Raw genomic sequence first — 14,695 nt, forward strand, 5'->3', positions numbered from 1 at the left:
TAATAATTTCTTATCAAAAAATCTATTCACTTTGTATTCCTAAACATTTGTAAACTTTGAGAACATATCATCGCTACGATATGACTTTTAGTGTAATAATCGTTTTCCAACTTGTCAATACAAAGCCTATAGTTCTTTACATCTTTCAGATATCTCTGTGAGATTTTTGATCAAGAAATTCTTACAAGAGAGCAGAGGAAAATTATACAATCCCGTGGTATTGAGAAGACATGAAAGCCATTGCATTGAGGATTTTGATTTCAAGGAAGTCTAGAAAAATAGGTGTAGGAATTTGAGAGCAAGTGTGGATATGAAGAAAAGAATTCCACAGGAATACTTATGGAAGATAAAAATTTCACTACGATGAAATATCAACGAGACAGCAAATCCTGTATTAACTTACCTTTCAAGTAGAGTGTTTCTGTAAGAAAAAGTACACATCAATATTTCAAACATGGGAAGTCATTTATAAGAAATTTGTGAAAAACAAAAAATGACGTAGTCCATACAGAATATGAAATGTTTTGGAAATAGGATTTGATAAAGCTTTCAGCCACATCTGGCTGAACTGCAGAGATCTGAAACTGAAGAGAAAAGGTATGACTGTAGTCAAGTTGAGAAGCATATTAAAACTTGTTTGTCAATTTCACTCTTTGAATGATTTTTTTTCCTAGTGTCAAAACCAACATTTGTAATACATATGGGAAGATGTTTGTCTATCACTTATTGCTCACACAGCAGCATAAAACCCCCATTGAATGTAGAAGACATTGAATGTACAAATGTAATGAATGTAGAAGACTTTTTGACACTATTCAGTTCATATTAGTTACCAGAGAATTTATTCTGAGCAAAGACCTGACAAGCGTAATGAGTGTGGTAAAGCATGTAGGCAGTTCTCAAACCTCATGAGACTTCATAAAAGCCATACCAGAGAGAAACCATATAAATGTATACACACACATATGTATGTATGTTGTAATATACGTGGCAAGGTCTTTTATCAAAACTCCTATAATAGTTTGCAAGTAATTGTAAAATTCATAATGGAAAGAAACAACACAAATGTAATGAATGTGATAAGGTTTTTATCAAGTGTTCAGACCTTTGGCATCACTGAAGAATTCATACTGAAGAGAAGCATAAAAGTGTACCAAATGTGACAACAATTTTACCAAATATTTACATGTTTGGAATCATGAGAGCATTAATTCTGGAGAGAAACTATCCACATGTATTGAGTGTGGCAAGTCCTTTAGTTAGAGGTCTACCTCAAGATTCACTAGAGAATTTATACTGAGTAGAAATCTTAAAAATATAATGAATGTGGCAGGTATTTAAAGGCAAAAAAGGGGGACAATTTTTAGATAATTGAAAAGTCTTGATAATTTAAAAGTTCTCACATAAAAGTTCTTTTGTTTTCTCACACCAGAAAGCAAGGAAGAGCGACTTGATTTGGGTATGGGTGGTGCTTAGGAGATGGGCCTGGGATGAGGTCCTGCAAGTGGTTTGGTCTTTCTGCTGATCCCAAACAAAAGAGCACCTAGGCTCATCGGCTCACAGACACGTGGAGTAGAAGGAGGATGCACTAAATATGTGCAGTTTTTTGTATATCAATTATACTTCAAAAAAGCTAATAAGGAAAAAAGGGCCTGGTGCAGTGGCTAACACCTGGAATCCTAGCACTTTGGGAGGCCGAGGCAGGAGGATCACTTGAGGTCAGGGGTTCTAGACCAACCTGAGCAAGAGTGAGACACCTTCTCTACTAAAAAGAACTGGGGCAATACAAGATGAGGAACCAATCCAGTAAGGTGAAACTAGGTAGACATTTTAATATCCCATAAGTCTAATACTAAGATCTGGAGAACACGATAAGTTAATTTTACCTTAGAATTATCTCCAGTTTCTTTTCTTTCATCATCATTGCCATAATTATCCCCATCTTTTTGCCTCTATTATTGCAATGGATACTAGAACTCACATCTCCAAGGCCTTGTAGGACAGGGTTAGAAGATTAGGTTGTTGTTTTTTTCAGTTCAGCGTACAGCCATTAGATGATTTTGTTTGTTTTATTGACATGAAATTTATATACCATAATATTAACTCTTAAAGTGTACAATTCAGTAACAAGGATGTCCATTATCACTACTCCTTTGTAACATTGTAATGGAAGTCCTAGCTAATGCAGTAAGACAAGAAAAGGAAATCTATTTCCTGATCCAGAGAGGCCAGAACCAAATTCATTTAATTTGCTTTAAGAAGCATTTTATTAAGATTACTATAACCAGGATACTATGCATTAGAACAAGGGCAGCCTGCTTTACTCACCTCCCCCATGCCCATGTAGGTCCCACAATTAACTGGCCGAAGATCCCAATACCCATTAAGGTTTGCCTAAGAAAGACATGTGCCTTTTCCATAAATTTATATATTGACATTTCAAGGGTGATGAGACATAAACAACTGATCTTTGTGTAAAAACACAGTTTACATATTTTAAATAAGGTTAGGGAATTTTCTGTTCCTCACCCAGAGAGAGCAGAGTCTGGATACGGTGGAGTCACAACTCATGAGAACAAAGGGGCTGACAGTTGGAAAACACACAGAAATTAGAGCTGTAGTATTTACCAACCACCAACTGGGATTATAAAATAGAGCAAGACAAGCAGAAAAGATGGAGGACAGGGTATGAAAAGACACAAAGGTGCTCACAAGGACAAGGATACTTTTGGTGGCTCTGGACTCAGGGGAAAATCTATGGGACCCATTAGTCCTGTGAATGTGTTGGACCTGCTGCTTGTGCCTGTATAAAATGAAAATGACGGAGCCACTGGACAAGATTGTGAGCACAGAAAACAAAACTTCAGGAAATACAAATAATGCTGCATATAATAAGTCTAATATTTTGTCACGACCTAGAGTAGAACAGTATCCAAAATCTCTTTTCTTTGTGATATTTTTGCTGCTCCATCTGACCAATGTATACACAGGAAAAATGGAATTTGACAACATGTACAGGATCCAGCAGAAAAGAATGGTGTAGCCAATGTACTTTGAGGCTTTAACTTTAAGATCTCTCCACCTGGAGATCATGGGATTGATTGTGATGGTCTGGAAGACACTCAAGAGACAGGTGGTGCCAATGGACATACCCCTGCCCACTCTGTGAACATACAAAAGAAGTTTGCATACAAAATCATTCAATGAATGTTTTATCCCAAAAGCTGCCATTGTTGTAGCAACTCCTTGAGAGAGAATGACCAAGGAATTGGCTATAGTCAGGTGCTTGAGAATCAAATCTGTGGACTTCAACCTGCCTTTAGTGTAGTAAAGGAAGAGATAATGGTAAAGAAGAGAGAAATTGCCCACGATTCCAACTATATTCTGTGATAAGAAGATTATTCGCATTGCCAAATCCCCGAAGGCTATTCTTTCATGCAGCGCATTTTCCTTTAAATTGTGGCAACAATCATTCCTATGAGCAAAAGCCTCATTGAAATTTTTTGACATCAAGATTAACTTTCATCATGTGCTTCATTGCTAAAGACACCAAGATGTGTGTAGAGATGGAGAAAATTCCCAGTGTACTTTGTGGAAGTCAGCACAATGGATAAAGTGTTGTTAACCTAGGGAAAGCAATGAAAAGTGAGAGCAAATGGAAAGAAAGCATAATCCAACATTTTCAGAATAAATTGATTTTGCTAGTCATGAGAGAGAGAGCAAGAGAGAGAGCACCTCAATCACTATCCACACCACACAACAAATCAATTCTGAATGGGTCGCTGATTTAAATTTTAATGATAAGTAATAAAATGTTTTAGAACAAAAGGAATATTTTTGTGGTCTTAGAATAGTAAAACGTTTCTTAAACAGCAAAAAAATACATTAACTATATGGGTGAAATGACAAGTTAGATCATATTAAATTAAGAGCTGGCTCTCAGTAAAACACATAGACACTAGAGATGGAGGAAAGAGGGAAAGATGAATGTAGCACAAAGAACACTTACTGATCACACAACAGAATAAAATATAGGCAAAACATTCCACCAGAAACTTCAAAAAACATACATTATTCAATGCGTGATAAATATGAAAAAATGTTTAATGTCCTTAGTAACCATGAAAATTCAAATAACACCACTACCTGGTATCATTGTTACACCATCCTGAAATCTAAAATAAAAATAGTGGGAAATACTACGCTTTGGCAAGCATGAGGATACACCAGGAATCTCATACACTGCTGACGGATGTTAAAACTGGCAGAAACATTTGGGAAAAGTGCTTGGTAGTACTTATTTAAGCTTAACAGATATACACATATGTTCCAATAATTCCACTCTTATGAATCTACCCCACAGAAATTTATATATATAAAGCAAAAGATATAAAATCAAAAGATAAATTCTGAAATTTATATGCCAGCATTAGTCATAATAATAGCCCCAAACTGAAGACCACCCACAAGCCCATTAACAGTAGAATGACTCTTTACTTGTTTGATACCCACACAATGGAAGCCAATACAGCAATGTTAGTGAATACAATCAATACATTCATGAAAATTATATAGACTGAAAAAAAGCAAATATAAAATAATTCTTGCTGTATAATTCCATCTATATAAAGTACAAAACAGGCAAAGGTGATCTAATCTCTTGAATGTTAGAATAGATGTAAACATATATCCCAGCAATTCCACTTCTACAAATATAACCAACAGAACTACACTCTTGGGGGCAGTGACTTAGAGAGGACATGAAGAACTTTTAGGGGGCTGATAATAGTCTGACTCTTTTCTTTTCTTTTTCTTTCTTTTTTTTTTTAATGAGACATAGTCTCATTTTGTCACCCAGGCTAGAGTGCAGTGGCACCATCATAGCTCACAGCAACCTCAAACTCCTGGGTTCAAGACATCCTCCTGCCTCAGCCTCCAGAGTAGCTGGGACTACAGGTGCATGCCACCACACCTAGCTAATTTTTCAGTTTTCCTAGAGACTGGGTCTCACTCTTGCTCAGGCTGATCTCCAACTCTTGACTGCAAGCAATCCTCCTGCCTTCACCTCCCAGAGAGCTAGAATTACAGGCATGAACCACTGTGCCTGGCCAATATTCTGTCTTGATCTAGATGTTGCATACAGAGGTGTTCTTTGTTTGTGAAATTTTACTGAGCTATACATTCATAACTCGTGTATGTTTCTTTAATTAAAACAGTACATTTCACCAAAAAAATAAAATTGGACTAAGTGGCTGGGAGAAGTTTGTTCTTTTGAATGTGTTTGACCTGTTGCTTGTGTCTGCACAGGATGAAACTTATGTAGCTGCAGGCACAGTTCATGAGACCAAACTTTAAATACCAGGAGTAAGAACAATGCTGCATATTGTGAGTTGTGATTTTGTCATGAAGTTCAGTAGAACATTATCCTAAATTTTTTCCTTTCTGCTGTTTTTCTGCTTCATTTGACAACCATATACATGGAAAAATTATCCTTACCAGCATTACAGAGTCTAGTAGAGGCAAATGAAAAACTCAATATATTTCAGAGCTTTTATTTTCAGTTCTATCCACCTGGAGTTCTTGGGACTTATCGAGATGGCTGGAGACACTCAAGAGGAAGATGATGCCTGTGAACATACCCTGACATCTCTGTGAGGATAGAAAACAAATTCACATCCAAAACGTTTGAGTAAATACTTCAACCTAAGAGCTGCCATTGTCTTGGGGACAACTTCACAGAGAATGACCAAGAAATGGCTATTATCAGATGCTTGAATTAAATGTAAAACTTAACCTGCATTCAGTGCTGTAAAGGAAGAGATAACAGTGAAGAAGAAAGAAAATGCCCAAGATTCTAACTATAGTCTGATATATGTGGACCATTCTTATTGCCAAATATCTGGCAGTCATTCTGCTAGTTTCCACTGACTGATATCATCAGAGCCAGAGGGACATGCAGTATGGGCTACATTTCTATCAATGAAACCCAGTATTCTAACTAAGAAATATTTACTTAAGCTTACATTTTTAAAAGGCTTGCCAGTGTTGAATGCATATACCTAAAATAGCACTTACATTACATGAATTACTGATGTAATGCTGTACTTATGGTACCTTCTCTGATTTTCAGAACTATATGATGTGGACACTGGCATTATTTTCATGTCAAGACATGGAGATCTTAAAAACAGAGAGGTTAAGTTATTTGCCTAAATTCACGTGCTAGGTAGGCACAGAGTAGGGACTTGAACCCGGTTTTGCTGGGTACAAAGACAGTGCCCTAAGCACTGTGCTACACTAACAAATTATATCAGCTATGTTTCCAAATAATCTAGACCTATGTTTAGTTTGTTTTTATAACTTGCTATTTTATTTTACTTTACTGGTATTTTATAGTATAATTTTGGTTGTAATAAGCTTAAATTTGGGTGTAAAATTTTTACTATATAAGCCAGCATCAAATCTGAATAAAGCCTCAGAGATCCTAATAAAATGTAATACACTACTACAGTCTAATCCTACAAGAAATTGCTCCATGTCCAAGTTGGATTTAATGAATGAAAGATTGACTCAATATTAGTTTGGCAGCAGAAACATTCATTTGCTATCATTCCAGGAAGAAAAATATAGTCATATCTACCAAAGAAATTATTGAGCAATTAGGAACAATTATTTGTTCTTAACCTATGAAACATGAAACACTAATATGTGATATAATAGTGTAGGGTAGAAGCTAAGTTATTACTAATTTCAGGCTAAATGCTTATCTATTACTAATATTAATACTTAGGTTAAGTGTAACTGTGAGTAATAAAGTGAGATTTGTGAAGGGCATTAAAATATAAAAGATGGAATCTGTAGAAAATGAAATCTTGTGCAATGTATAAATTCAAATAATAGGAAAATGTATCTTGAGTGTGGGATTGATGTTAGAATTTTATTTAACTAGAGGAATTGACACAAGATACATTTGATCCTGACAACTGTTGCCTAATATCCGTAATTATAATGTTACATTTCCCTTAAATGTATTCCTGACCGCATGAGGAAATGCAATCTCACCATAATCATCAGACTACAGCTGTTTCAGTGGAGACACATTTGCTATCTCCATTAAGTGGATCATAAACCTATATTTACATAAAAATGTTTTTCATTCCAGAAACAAATTCAGATCCTGATTTCTGCACAGGATTAATTCTTCCAGATCGATTCTAACCTTTATTATAATCATGACTGCATTATAAACACACTTCTAATAATACTACTATAAATTTAGTCTGTGATTTTTAAGTCTGTAAGGTGATGAGAACATCAGATTTATTTCATTACTACAATCCTTAAGCACTTTTAAAACGACATTATCACATTTCATTATCACTTGAATTGTTCACTACCAATCATCATCAGTGAGAGGTTTTTTTTGTTTGTTTTTTTTCTGAGACAGAGTCTCACTCTGTTGCCCAGGCTAGAGTGCCATGGCATCAGCCTAGCTCACAGCAACCTCAAACTCCTGGGCTCAAGCAATCCTCCTGCCTCAGCCTCCCGAGTAGCTGGGATTACAGGAATGCGCCACCCTCCCTGGCTAATTTTTTATATTTATATTTTTAGATGTCCAGCTAATTTCTTTCTATTTTTTTTAGTAGAGACGGGGTCTTGCTCCTGCTCAGGCTGGTCTCGAACTCCTGAGCTCAAACGATCTGCCCGCCTCAGCCTCATCAGTGAGAGTTTTATTACATTATACTAGCAGCCATCAGGGGTTGGAATAGGGTCTAGGACCCTTCTGTATTTACAAAGTTAGCTCATAGCTACAAAATTATTTGTCCTCCTTGTCTAGCATTGCCACTCTATCTGTTTATACCCTAAAGGAATCCCTTTTCCAGGGATGGGCACTTACTCAGCCCTCCTTTTCTTACAGACTCTCTGTCTCCCTTTGAAATAGAACGTACTCACCAGACTTCTTCCTTCTATCAGGGTGGTGGGCTCTGTGGAAGGATGTGAAAGCCAGTAAATGAGGCAGGGAGGTGGGAGGCCCTTAAATAAAAGTTTGTGATTACATGACCTCATCTGCCCTCAGAGCTGCAATTACCATTTCACCTTTAGTGGCAATGCCAGTGCAGGCTTAGGGAGCTGAGAACATTTCTGAAAACTTTTTTCACAATTGCTAATTAGAAAAACCAATTACAAGTTTCTCGTGAGTATCCTCAAAAAAAAACTGTTGAAGTATTTGGGAGTCTTACTTTTTCATGATCCCTAGAGGCTGTACACAGGGTCTCATGTGGGAGGAGCAGGAAATACTGAGATCTGATCCGTGAAGGACTCACAGAGAGGTTTGTGTATCTCACTGGATTCCCCACTTTCCTGAGTTTTTCTATCCAAAATCAAGTTAATTCTTTTTTTTTTTTTTCTTTTGAGACAGAGTCTGACTCTGTTGCCCAGGCTAGAGTGCTGTGGCGTCAGCCTAGCTCACAACAACCTCAAACTCCTGGGCTCAAGCGATCCTCCTGCCTCAGCCTCCCGAGTAGCTGGGACTACAGGCATGAGCCACCATGCCCGGTTAATTTTTTCTATATATATTTTTAGTTGGCCAGCTAATTTCTTTCTATTTTTAGTAGAGACGAGGTCTCGCTCTTGCTCAGGCTGGTCTCGAACTCCTGACCTCAAGCAATCCACCTGCCTCAGCCTCCCGGAGTGCTGGGATTACAGGTGTGAGCCACCGCGCCTGGCCTAGGATAACTCTTCTGGATGATCATGTGACAGAAAGAGTAGACCAGGACATTGAGATAATGAGATTTTCACGTGAGTAGGATTATAGGTTACTAGGAACTGCATATATGATAGAAAAAAGTGGAGGAGGAATGATAGTCACCCTCTACTTTGAAAGGTAATAGTTGTTCTATATCATAGATTAATTAATCTTATTTTTGGAAACTAAAGAGAAAGCAGTTATTACAGAGGACAATTTAATCAAAAGAACCAGAGTATGCTTGTGGATTCACATTTGCCCACTGAAATTGCCTTTTGTTACTATTTATTTAGAATGTATGTCTTAATCAGTAAAATGTAATCACTTTTTGGCAACTTGCAATGAGTAATGTGCTTTATAATAATACTAACCTAGGTATGCCTCACCTCATTGGGGCACTTCATAATAAACACTCATAATACATCATTAGGCTCTGAAGGTTGAATGGAATCTATAACATTTTTGACAAAATATTAGATGGGTTCAGATAGCATACAATTTTGGGAATATATGCTCATAATTTGCACTTGAGTTATTCCCTCTGAAGTATGCTCCAGGATATTTTTGTAGCTGTAATGAAAATACCGGCCAGGCGCGGTGGCTCATGCCTGTAATCCTAGCACTCTGGGAGGCTGAGGCGGGAGGATCGCTCGAGGTCAGGAGTTCGAGACCAGCCTGAGCAAGAGCAAGACCCCATCTCTATTAAAAATAGAAAGAAATTATCTGGCCAACTAAAAATATACATAGAAAAAATTAGCCGGGCATGGTGGCGCATGCCTGTAGTCCCAGCTACTCGGGAGGCTGAGGCAGGAGGATCGCTTGAGCCCTGGAGTTTGAGGTTGCTGTGACCTAGGCTGATGCCACGGCACTGTAGCACGGGCAACAGAGCAAGACTCTGCCTCAAAAAAAAAAAAGAAAAAGAAAAAAGAAAAGAAAATACCATGCAGTGCAATTTCAGACTCAGAGCACCTAAAACCTCCCTTGATATTTATGAGTATACACCATGTGATTATATTTCTACATGCCTTTGTATGTGCTGAAATAATTTCCACAATTTGCATTTGCCATGATTTTTACATGTGATGAAAACGCAAATATAGTAAACGTGAAAAAATATCAGAAAATAAACAATAATTTCAGGAATAAGGATTAAAAACAATAGTTTCTTTTTTGTGTTTAGAGCACACTGAAGTAATTTGAAAAGGTCAATGTTCACAAAAGAAAGAACAGACTTGGCATCTGCAGAACAAGATCTGGGAGGATGTCATTGCCATTGAAGATGCCTTTGTGAACAGCCAGGAATGGACATTGAGTCACTCCATACTGGACCTCAAAGTGGGAATTGTGGGTGATTGGGCCAGTGGGCAAGTCTGAGCTGGTGTACCAGTAATGGACATTACGTATGTCTAGGAGGTCAAAGATGGCAGATTCAAGAACGAGATTGTTGTTGATGAGCAAACCTATCCGCTGCTGATTAGAGATGAACTCTCCCCCCAAGGCACAGTTTGCCATGTGGGTTGACGCTGTTATAGTTGTCTTCAGCTTGGAGGATGAGATGAGTTTCCACACTGTTTGCCCCTACTACAATTGATTGGCCAACTATTGGAATACAAGTGAGATTCCTCTAGTTCTGGTGGGAACCCAGGATGCCATAGTTCCTCTACCCCAGGGGTCAGCAACGCCAAAGCAAGAAAGCTCTCCAATGACCTGAAGCAATGCACTTACTACCAGATGTGCCACATACTGGCTGAATGTGGAGAGGGTCTTTCAATACATTGCCCAGAAGATTGTTGCCACAAGGAAGCAGCAGCAGCTGTCCATCAGACCCTGCAAGTCATACCCAATTCTCCAACCCACTGAGTATGTCTGTTGTGCACAGGTGTCTGCCATAGACATAGCCAGACAAAAAAATGGAGGTGGGTTTTAAGCGACTATTCCTCCTCCATTCCATGGCCTCCAAGCACCAGCCAGAAGGAACTTCGGATCAACATCCCTCCCACTGCCAACACACCAATGACCATTTGTAAGCAGTACAAGCGCCAGTCCAACCTTTTCACCACTCGGAAAGGGAATGACCAAAACAAAGAGAAGAAAAGGCCTGGAGAGTTGCAGACAGCACAGGTATGCTGCGTCCCTTTCTGCCCTTGCCTGAGGCTGGAAACACACCTCAAGTCTACCTGGAGATGCTGCTGGCTTGTGTGTCAAGGTTTGTTTGATACGCTCTGTTGATGAATGTAGAAGTCACTCACTTGACATCAATTAGAAGAAGTTCCTGTGTGTATTAAAATGGTTTCATTAGAATAAGAGGGAACTGTGACAACAGATCTAATGAAATGCTGGTTTTGTAGTACAGCTTTATTTATTTTTTATTTATTTTTATTTTTTTGTAGTACAGCTTTAGTTGGGCTGCTGGCTACTAGTCAACAAGTGTGAATAAGATCGCTGCTGCCCAAGCGCCCCTTGTGACCACAAGAGTAGCCCCACGTGGCCCTAATTTGCTCTCACAGAGGAACACCTGAACACCATTCCAGACTGGTTTGTAACAAGGAGGCAATTAGTTGTGTTAATCATGCCCAGGGTGTCAGCTGCATGCTCTTATTTTTAATTTGCTAATGAAGGAATTGTAACTTTGATTATGTTCGGTTTTATTTAGACCTTATTATATAAAGGAAAATTTACAGTTGTAATGGGAGGTCCTTAACTAAACTTCCTCATTACACAAGAGGACTTGCATTCAAGCATTTGTTTTAGCCTATGTTGCTAGCCTGGAATAGGTTTTCATTAGCCGTGAAACCAGATTTTAAATTACTTTATGTCTCAAGTAAAAAAAGCTGGAATTCAAAAACAAAGAAGAAGAAGAAGAAAAGAAAGGAATGAGCCTGGGCAACATAGTAAGACCCCATCTCTACATTTTTTTTTTTTTTAAATAGCAGGCTGTTGGCACTTGCCTATAATCCCAGCTGCTCAGGAGGCTGAGGTGGGAGGATCACTTGAACCTAGGAGTTGAAGGTTACTGTGAACTATGATCAGGTGACTGCACTTCAGCCTGAGTGTGAGACCCTGTCACTACAAAAAAAAAAAAAAATGGATTCAGACTCTTTAATTTCAACAATGAATGTTTACTCTTCAGTCTAACACTCTCTTAACTGAGTTATTTCAGCTGGTGGCTGAATGTTTACTCTTGAACTCTGGAAAGTCCTGACATTTTGGCTGGGAAAGAATTCAATTTTCTTCATGCCAATAACTTTATATGTGTCCTTTTTTTCATGCACACATAGGACCCCTTACACAACATAATTGTTGAAAGTTCTTCTGAAATCCTGTTTAGGCAAATTGACTAATAGTTTCATTGTTTTATGAAAACTAATGTGTGCATTTATCAGACAATATATATGACTCAATTGTTTTACAGAAAAGCAATATTTCAAAGGCTATAAAAATTTCTGTTTGAAGTTATGGTAATAAGCATTACATTCTGTGATTTCTCAACTGTAGTAAAACTTCATTTTTAAAATAAATGAACATTATTAATTTTCCTAAAAAACATTTAACTGAATTTGTATATTTATATTTCTTCTCTTTTACTTCAGGGAAAAATATGGACAATGCATAAATTAAGGTGTTGTTTTCAGATTTGTGTGGCAAAAAATGTATAGAAGAATGACAGATACAAAGTATATATTCTATAAATATGAAGATGGAGAAGCCAGGTATGGTGGCACCTGCCTAAAGTCCCAGCTACTCAGGAGGCTGAGAAATGAGGATCACTTGAGCCCAGGAGTTGGAGGTTACAGTGAGCTATGATCAGCTACTGCACTCTAGCCTGCATGACAGAGCGAGACCCTGTCTCTAAAAAATAAAATAAAATTTAAAAAAAAGATGGAGAGTCCCTTACATTTTAATCAGAATGATACAGGATAATGAGCTATAATCTTATAATATGGAATCAAGAGCCTGTTGTTAATGTACATCACTGAGATTTTAGAAACACAATGTTAATTATACCTTAAAATGTATCTCTCCAATTCCTCTCCTTCTAACATTATCTATTGCTTTCAATACCACAAGGGAAACTAGAACTCGTATCTGCAATGCTTTGTAGGCCATGGTCAGTAGGTCAAAATTTTTCTAAATTCAAGATGAAGAGATGAGATTTTGGTTTTGTTTTCTTGAGATATAATTGACATACAATAAAATTCACACCTTTTCAGTGTACAATTCAGTGGGACTTAGTATATTTACAAGATTGTCTAACCATCAGCACTCTCTAATCCCCTAGTATTTTCATCTTTCATCACCCAACCCCCCCCTAAAACATCCCATACTCCTTAGAATTTTTTTTTTTTTGGACAGAGTCTCACTCTTGTTGCCCTGAGTAGAGTGCCGTGGCATCTGTTACATATTGTAATATTTTCTGCAAGTATCACTCTCCCATGAGAAGATTATCCATCTCTGCTCTTTGTTATCAGGCTTGGCCACACGACTTGAGGCAAAACCTTCCCCTTTGAGAGGATAGTGCTTCCTTGCCCACTTTATGACAGGCTTGGCATCGTGAGTTCCTTGGCCAATCTGGTGTGAGTAGAGATGGCATGCCTTATTGTTATAGGGAAGTTTTAAGAGTCTTCACTTGCCTCTTCTAATGCTCCCTTCTTTCTGCTATGATAATGGTATGATCCAGATAGATAACTGAAATTTTATTGTGTGTCCCAGAATCAAATTATAGAACCAAGCAAGAGATGAATAATGCTAGACATAATATTAAAAGAAATAAATGTTTGTTATTGAAAGCCAACGATAATTCAGGGATTTTGTTACCAACAGTCTAACCTCCATCAGAAATTTGTTCCTTTTACTTACACAAAATATACTCAAGCCCTTCCCCTCAAAAAACAAAGGAAAAGTCCTACTTAAACACGACTTCCAGTCACAAAGAAGGATTATGTGACAGTCTCGTGAGACTCCTCTTGATTTAGAGCCCAGTGGCATCCTCCTCACTCACAACACGTTCATGGTGGAATAAAGAAACAAAACCTCAATAAACCCTCCCATTCAGATAAGGAAAAGAAATAAGGTATCCAGTAGTCTCTGGTCCACAGCAAACGTGCTATGTTGCTGAGCAGATGTAGTCAGGACCTGATTCCATGACGGCAAGAATGAAGAATAATCCCTCTCATGGCTCCATTTCCCTGAGAATAGGTATCTAGTCTACCGTGTTTCATCATTCTTGACTTCACCTGATTACATCTCTCACAGAGTATCAGAAACTATGCTTTCCATGTGCAGTAAACAGCTTTCCTCAGCTACTCCTTTCACATAAAAATATACAGTCGTAAAGACTGCTGTAAGTCTAAACTTAATGGTTTGTTTTTTTTTTTAATAGTATTGACTGGTAGAACTCTCAACAGTAGAACACTATGAAAAGTAAAATAAATTTTTTAAAGAAGCACTTTTATCTGATGCCAAACACCTACATTTTCCATTAGCTACACCCGTGATTTTTAGCACCACATTCCCACTTTTACAAATTAATTTCAGGGTCTTTGAGCTTCTTGGGCCACACTCTAGTTTCTATTTACTAAATGTGTCATTTTGTCCAAAATGACCGTTTCACAAAAGCTAAGTTAATCAACTGGCAGGATACTTCAACGGACATTAGAGCCATGTCCTTGATTGGACTGTCATCATATTGCAGTGCTTGTGTTCAAGTAACCCTTATTCTACTTATAATGGCCCCAAAGCACAAAAGTAGTGGTGCTGGCAGTTTTGATATATCCAAGAGAAGTTATAAAGTACTTCCTTTAAGTGAAAAGGTGGAAAGTTCTTGACATAATAAGAAAAATTCTTTTAAATCACATGCTGAGGCTATTAAGATTTAAGGTAAGAATCACGGGCGAGGCGTGGGGCAGCGGCTGGGACGCCGGAGCTGCGGAGAGAGGCGGCGCTGGTCAC

The 14,695-nt window shown here is 37.9% G+C and overlaps 1 pseudogene; it reads left to right on the top strand.

The window, feature by feature from the left end:
• Positions 1-4,215: 4,215 nt before the first annotated feature.
• LOC123624177 lies at positions 4,216-14,132 on the top strand (annotated as a pseudogene).
• Positions 14,133-14,695: the final 563 nt, after the last annotated feature.

Source organism: Lemur catta, chromosome 19 (genome assembly GCF_020740605.2).
Source record: "Lemur catta isolate mLemCat1 chromosome 19, mLemCat1.pri, whole genome shotgun sequence".
NCBI classification, from domain to species: Eukaryota; Metazoa; Chordata; class Mammalia; order Primates; family Lemuridae; genus Lemur; species Lemur catta.